This window comes from Oncorhynchus clarkii, chromosome 14 (genome assembly GCF_045791955.1).
Source record: "Oncorhynchus clarkii lewisi isolate Uvic-CL-2024 chromosome 14, UVic_Ocla_1.0, whole genome shotgun sequence".
Lineage (NCBI taxonomy): Eukaryota > Metazoa > Chordata > Actinopteri > Salmoniformes > Salmonidae > Oncorhynchus > Oncorhynchus clarkii.
The window spans coordinates 39,801,829-39,810,436 of NC_092160.1; positions in this window are offsets into that span (position 1 = coordinate 39,801,829).

An 8,608-nucleotide genomic window follows, 5' to 3' on the forward strand; every position below is an offset into this window, starting at 1 on the left:
AAGGGTGCATTTGGGAGACAGGAAATATCAGATGTTGGTGTTATCCACCTCACCTTCACATATTCAGCATTGGGTCCGCTGTCTACATCACAACATGTGTGGGTGTTTAATTCCCTGAAACAAGGCTGCACCTAGTGTTCTGAGATGTAATAATGGCACTTGGTGGAATAACTCCGATGCACCCTATTCCCTATGGGCTCTGGTCAAAATGGCACCCTATTCCCTATGGGATCTGGTCAAAATGGCACCCTATTCCCTTTGGGCTCTGGTCAAAATGGCACCCTATTCCCTTTGGGCTCTGGTCAAAATGGCGCCCTATTCCCTATGGGATCTGGTCAAAATGGCACCCTATTCCCTATGGGATCTGGTCAAAATGGCACCCTATTCCCTATGGGCTCAGGTCAAAATGGTACCCTATTCCCTATGGAATCTGGTCAAAATGGCACCCTATTCCCTATGGGCTCTGGTCAAAATGGCACCCTATTCCTATGGGCTCTGGTCAAAATGGCACCCTATTCCCTATGGGATCTGGTCAAAATGGCACCCTATTCCCTTTGGGCTCTGGTCAAAATGGCACCCTATTCCCTATGGGATCTGGTCAAAATGGCACCCTATTCCCTATGGGCTCTGGTCAAAATGGCACCCTATTCCCTATGGGCTCTGGTCAAAATGGCACCCTATTCCTTCTGGGATCTGGTCAAAATGGCACCCTATTCCAATTTGTTATCCAATGATTGCACGTTGGCTAATAGGATGGATGGTAGAGGCAGATTACCCACTCACCGTCGGATCCTTACAAAGCACCCCAACCTACATTCCTGATATCTCTGTCTCCTCTTCAATACAATGACCTGGAATTGGACCTTGTCCAGTTAAGAGAGAACTGTTTTCTGCCACTCCCAAAATATGTAATTTGTGGATAATTGACCCTCTTTCATGGTACTCCCCCACAAACAGGACCAAGCCTGGCCTGCTGAGGAGTGATGTACTCCATCCTAGCTGGAGGGGTGCTCTCATCTTATCTATCAACAACCCCTCTAGCTCCACAATGAGATAGGGTGGAGGCTAGGCAGCAGGCTGTTAGCCAGGCTGTTAGCCAGCCTGCCATCTTAGTGGAGTTTGCCCCTAGCACAGTCAGTGTAGTCAGCTCAGTTTTCCCCATCAAATTAAATCAAATGATACAACCACCCCCCAAAAATATATTTTAATTCCAGGTTGTAATGCAACAAAATAGGAAAAATGCCAAGGGGTTTAAATACTTTTGCAGCCACTGTATGTTGAACATAATAAATGGCTCCCTGTCCTCTGGATGTGTACCATGCTCACTAAAAGTGGCAATAATAAATCCTCTCCTGAAAAAGCCAAATCTTGACCCGGATATAAATAAAAAATACAAAAGTTTTAGAACACTGTCGTGTCTTTACTCTCATTAAATGAAGACTTTTAGTTTTTATTAAAGATTCTCTGTAAATAGTATTACGCGATTAAACTGATTAATCATGTAACTGTAATTAACTAGGAAGTCGGGGCACCAAGGAAAATATTCAGATTACAAAGTTATAATTTACTAATATAACCTTTCAGATATTTTATATCTGATCAATTAGTCTTCAAATTAATGAATTATTTACTTTACCTCACGTTAGTCTCATTCCAAACGTCATAAATTGTTGGTTATCTGCACGAACCCGGTCTTCACTATGAGTCATCCATACATTCATTGTCTTCAATCATTTATTCATTTATTTATTACTAATTAAGTAATTCACAGAAATGCATAAACAAACAAACAAAGTGAATATGGTTACAAGAAATGATAGGAGAATGTGCCCCTAGTGGGCTAAACCGGCATGGCGGCTTGTTAGACGAAAGGGGAAGTGGGGGTCAGATGAGAAGTCACTACAGAGTTAATAATTATAACAATTGAAATACTAATCCTTTGCACATGAACGCTCACTCATTCGGGAACAATTGCAATTAGTATATATATTTACGCTCAGTGTGTCGTCGGGATCTCTGCTGAAAAGTTAGTTTCTGTTGGAGAGTTACGGTCCTCTCTCTCTCTCTGTCGTGGTTAGAGTGGATAGTTCAGAGTGACATTCATTCATGTCGTTATGGATAGGTGTTTCAGCGGTTGTCGTTCTACGCATTCAATGACACCGAATTCCTAGCTGCAGACTAGTAATTAATATCAAAGACTTGTTCTTATTCTGTTGGTATCGATAGTCTAAGAGTTTAACCACGTGGGATGGTTAAAAGATTCAGCAATCCTCTCAAACCTTGGCCCTCTTGTTATCGAGGTAAGCTGGTCTGCAACCTTTGTCCTCTCGTAATTAAGAGAAACATGGTCTCGTGATAGAAAACCCGAGTGGGGGTTTTATTCGGAAGGGCAGAAAAGGGCCTGTCCCAGGATGCCCGACCCTAACTGGGCTCATGGGCAGTCATCTGATTTAGTTCAACTCAAAAGGGAATTGGAGTTTCCTTCATTAAACAGTCCAAAATCACATTACATAATTTTATAAGTTCTGTGAGGTGGAAGAAATTCCTTTGTTCTCTATGAAACTTCTGGATCTTCCCTAGGAATTTACGACCTCTCTGACCACAGCAGTCTGGTTGTAGAAAGCAGAGAGAGGGGGATGGTGCTCGCCGCACCCAAAGAGGGTAACGTCATGACAACACCTACTCATTCAAGGATTTTTCTTTATTTGTATTATTTTCTACATTGTAGAATAATAGTGAAGACATCAACTCTATGAAATAACACATATGGAATCATGTAGTAACCAAAAGAAAGTGTTAAAAAAATCCTAATACCTTTTATATTTGAGATTCTCCAAATAGCCACCCTTTGCCTCGATGACAGCTATGCACACTCTTGGCATTCTCTCACTCTTGGCCCAGGGGTGTGAAGGTAAACGAGAAGAAAATGGAGTGACAAACCACCCATCTCTGCCTGGCCAGCCCCCCTTCTCTCCACTGGGATTATCTGACCCTATTACGGGGGCTGAGTCACTGGTTTGCTAATCCCTAGGAGGGGTGCCTCACGTCGTGCCAGGCTTTTCCCCCGATATACTCAACCTGAGTGGGTTCAGTCACTGACGTAATCTCCCTTTCTGTCCTTGTGCTGTGGTAGAAGATATTTGTGGGTTGTACTCAGCCTTGTATCGGGGTAGTAAATTAGTGGTCTGTTAATATCCCTTTGGTGTGGTCTATGGAAAAGTAACTTTGGATGAGGCACAGTGTTACCTGACCCCCCCCCCCCCCCCCTTGTCTCAGCCTCCAGTATCTATGCTGCAATAGTCTATGTACCGGGGGGGGTGGGGTCAGTCTGTCCTTTCTGTATAATAATCTGTATATAATCTGTGTAGTTCTCCTGTTTTATCTGGTGTCATGTGTGATCTTACGAATGCTCCCTCTAATCCCCCCCCCCCCCCCGCCTTAGGATTACCTGACCTGATGACTCCTGGCTGTCCCCAGTCCACCTGGCCGTGCTGCTGCTCCAGTTTCAACTGTTCTGCCTGCGGCTATGGAACACTGACCTGTTCACCAGACATGCTACCTGTCCCAGACCTGCTGTTTTCAACTCTCTAGAGACAGCAGGAGTGGTAGAGATACTCTTAATGATCAGCTATGGAACCCTGACCTGTTCAGTGGACGTGCTACCTGTCCCAGACCTGCTGTTTTCAACTCTCTCTCACTCTCTCTCACTCCTGAGGTGCTGACCTGTTGCACCCTCTACAACCACTGTGATTATTATGTGACCCTGCTGGTCATCTATGAACGTGTGAACATCTTGTAGAACAGGACTGGTTCTTCTCTAGGTTTCTTCATAGGTTCCAGCATTTCTAGGGAGTTTTCTTTAGCCACCATGCTTCTACATCTACAGCTCAGCGTTTAACAACATAGTGCCCTCCATCACTAAGCTAAGGACCCTGGGATTGAACACCTCCCTCTGCAACTGAATCCAGGACATCCTGACGAGCCACCCCCAGGTGGTGAGGGTAGACAGCAACACATCCACCACGCTGACCCTCAAGACGGGGGCCCCTCAGGGGTGTGTGCTTAGTCCCCTCCTGTACTCCCTGTTCACCCACGATTGCGTGGCCGCACATGACTCCGACACCATCATTAAGTTTGCAGACGACACGAAAGTGGTAGGCCTGATCACCAACAACGATGAGACAGCCTATGGGGAGTAGGTCAGAGACCTGGCAGTGTGGTACCAGGACAACAACAAACAAACAAAATGGAAAACTTGGCTTCATCATTCATTGAATCAGATATTGCCAACCACTTTAATTATTTTTTTATTGGCAAGATTAGCAAATGTAGGCATAACATGCCATCAACAAACGCTGACACTACACATCCAAGTATATCTGACCAAATTATGAAAGACTAGAATTGTACTTTTGAATTCCGTAAAGTGAGTGTGAAAGACGTGAAAAAATAGTTGTCTATAAACAATGGCAAGCCAACACTTAACAAAGAATTGCAGTTAGTTTCAGAATGGGTGGCAAGGAATAAGTTAGTCCTAAATATTTCTAAAACTAAAAGTATTGTATTTAGGACACAGCATTCACTAAACCCTAAACCTCAACAAAATATTGTAATAAATAATGTAGAAATTGAGCAACTTGAGGTGACTAAACTGTTTGTAGTAACCCTGGATTGTAAACTGTCATGGTAAAAAGCATATTGATACAACAGTAGCTAAGAGAAGTCTGTCCATAATAAAGCGCTGCTCTACCTTTTTAACAACACTATCAACAAGGTAGGTCCTACAGGTCCTAGTTTCTACCTTCTTAACAACACCATCAAGAAGGCAGGTCCTACGGGCCCTAGTTTCTACCTTCTTAACAACACTATCAACAAGGCAGGTCCTACAGGCCCTGGTTTCTACCTTCTTAACAACACTATCAACAAGGCAGGTCCTACAGGCCCTAGTTTCTATCTTCTTAACAACACTATCAACAAGGCAGGTCCTACAGGCCCTAGTTTCTACCTTCTTAACAACACTATCAACAAGGCAGGTCCTATAGGCCCTAGTTTCTACCTTCTTAACAACACTATCAACAAGGCAGGTCCTACAGGCCCTAGTTTCTACCTTCTTAACAACACTATCAACAAGGCAGGTCCTATGTAACTACTGTTCAGTAGTGTGGTCAGGTGCCACAAAGAGGGACATCGGAAAATTGCAATTGTCTCAGAACAGGGCAGCACGGCTGGCCCTTAAAAGTACACAGGGAGCTAACATTAATAATATGCATGTCAATCTCTCCTGACTCAAAGTGGATTTTCTTATGAAAATAACTAGTGATGAAGTCAATCTCTCCTCCACTTTGAGTCAGGAGAGTTCATCACTAGTTATTTTCATAAGAAGTGTTGATAAGCTGTCTATTTGAACTACTGGCACACAGCTCACACACCCATGCATACCCCACTAGACATGCCACCAGGGGTCTGTTTAAACTACTGGCACACAGCTCACACACCCATGCATACCCCACTAGACATGCCACCAGGGGTCTATTTGAACTACTGGCACACAGCTCACACACCCATGCATACCCCACTAGACGTGCCACCAGGGGTCTATTTGAACTACTGGCACACAACTCACACACCCATGCATACCCCACTAGACGTGCCACCAGGGGTCTATTTGAACTACTGGCACAGAGCTCACACACCCATGCATACCCCACTAGACATGCCACCAGGGGTCTGTTTAAACTACTGGACACACAGCTCACACACCCATGCATACCCCACTAGACGTGCCACCAGGGGTCTGTTTAAACTACTGGCACACAGCTCAGACACCCATGCATACCCCACTAGACGTGCCACCAGAGGTCTCTTCACAGTCCCCAAGTCCAGAACAGACTATGGGAGGTGCACAGTACTACATAGAGCCATGACTACATGGAACTCTATTCCACAGTACTACATAGAGCCATGACTACATGGAACTCTATTCCACAGTACTACATAGAGCCATGACTACATGGAACTCTATTCCACAGTACTACATAGAGACATGACTACATGAAACTCTATTCCACAGTACTACATAGAGCCATGACTACATGGAACTCTATTCCACAGTACTACATAGAGCCATGACTACATGGAACTCTATTCCACAGTACTACATAGAGCCACGACTACATGGAACTCTATTCCACAGTACTACATAGAGCCATGACTACATGGAACTCTATTCCACAGTACTACATAGAGCCATGACTACATGGAACTCTATTCCACAGTACTACATAGAGCCATGACTACATGGAACTCTATTCCACAGTACTACATAGAGACATGACTACATGAAACTCTATTCCACAGTACTACATAGAGCCATGACTACATGGAACTCTATTCCACAGTACTACATAGAGCCATGACTACATGTAACTCTATTCCACAGTACTACATAGAGCCATGACTACATGGAACTCTATTCCACAGTACTACATAGAGCCATGACTACATGGAACTCTATTCCACAGTACTACATAGAGCCATGACTACATGGAACTCAATTCCACAGTACTACATAGAGACATGACTACATGGAACTCTATTCCACAGTACTACATAGAGCCATGACTACATGGAACTCAATTCCACAGTACTACATAGAGCCATGACTACATGGAACTCTATTCCACAGTACTACATAGAGTCATAACTACATGGAACTCTATTCCACAGTACTACATAGAGCCATGACTACATGGAACTCAATTCCACAGTACTACATAGAGACATGACTACATGGAACTCTATTCCATATCAGGTAACTGATGCAGCAGTAAAATCAGATTTAAAAAGCAGGTAAAAATACACCTTATGGAACAACGAGGACTGTGAAGAGACACACACACACACAGCTACAGACACACACACACACACACACACACACACACACACACACACACACACACACACACACACACACACACACACACACACACACACACACGCACGCACACACACACACACACACACACACACACACACACACGCACACACACGCACACACACACACACTAACGCTAGCACACGCACTACACACACGTACATTGTGATATTTTGTATGGTGGTCTTATACATTTCGTATTGTACAGAGCATTCAGAAAGTATTCAGATCCCTTGACTTTTTCAACATTTTGTTAGGTTACAGCCTCATTCTAAAATGGAGTAAATAGTATTTTTCCCCCTCATCAATCTACACACAATACCCCATAATGACAAAGCAAAAACAGGTTTTTAGACATTTTTGCAAATATATGAACCCCCAAAAAACTGAAATATTGGTAAGTTTCCCCTCACTTGCACTTCTACACATGGCCAGACTTCTAGGGGTTTTCTCCACATGGCCAGACTTCTAGTGGTCTACTCCACATGGCCAGACTTCTAGTGGTTTTCTCCACATGGCCAGACTTCTAGTGGTCTTCTCCACATGGCCAGACTTCTAGTGGTTTTCTCCACATGGCCAGACTTCTAGTGGTCTTCTCCACATGGCCAGACTTCTAGTGGTCTTCTCCACATGGCCAGACTTCGAGTGGTCTTCTCCACATGGCCAGACTTCGAGTGGTCTTCTCCACATGGCCAGACTTCTAGTGGTCTTCTCCACATGGCCAGACTTCTAGTGGTCTTCTCCACATGGCCAGACTTCTAGTGGTCTTCTCCACATGGCCAGACTTCTCATGGTCTTCTCCACATGGACAGACTTCTAGTGGTCTTCTCCACATGGCCAGACTTCTAGTGGTCTTCTCCACATGGCCAGACTTCGAGTGGTCTTCCTCACATGGCCAGACTTCTAGTGGTCTTCTCCACATGGCCAGACTTCTAGTGGTCTTCTCCACATGGCCAGACTTCTAGTGGTCTTCTCCACATGGCCAGACTTCTCATGGTCTTCTCCACATGGACAGACTTCTAGTGGTCTTCTCCACATGGCCAGACTTCTAGTGGTCTTCTCCACATGGCCAGACTTCGAGTGGTCTTCCTCACATGGCCAGACTTCTAGTGGTCTTCTCCACATGGCCAGACTTCTAGTGGTCTTCTCCACATGGCCAGACTTCTAGTGGTCTTCTCCACATGGCCAGACTTCTCATGGTCTTCTCCACATGGCCAGACTTCTAGTGGTCTTCTCCACATGGCCAGACTTCTAGTGGCCTTCTCCACATGGCCAGACTTCTCCACATGGCCAGATTTCTAGTGGTCTTCTCCACATGGCCAGACTTCTAGTGGTCTTCTCCACATGGCCAGACTTCTAGTGGTCTTCTCCACATGGCCAGACTTCTAGTGGTCTTCTCCACATGGACAGACTTCTAGTGGTCTTCTCCACATGGCCAGACTTCTAGTGGTCTTCTCCACATGGCCAGACTTCTAGTGGTCTTCTACACATGGCCAGACTTCTAGTGGTCTTCTCCACATGGCCAGACTTTTAGTGGTCTTCTCCACATGGCCAGACTTCTAGTGGTCTTCTCCACATGGCCAGACTTCTAGTGGTCTTCTCCACATGGCCAGACTTCTAGTGGTCTTCTCCACATGGCCAGACTTCTAGTGGTCTTCTACACATGGCCAGATT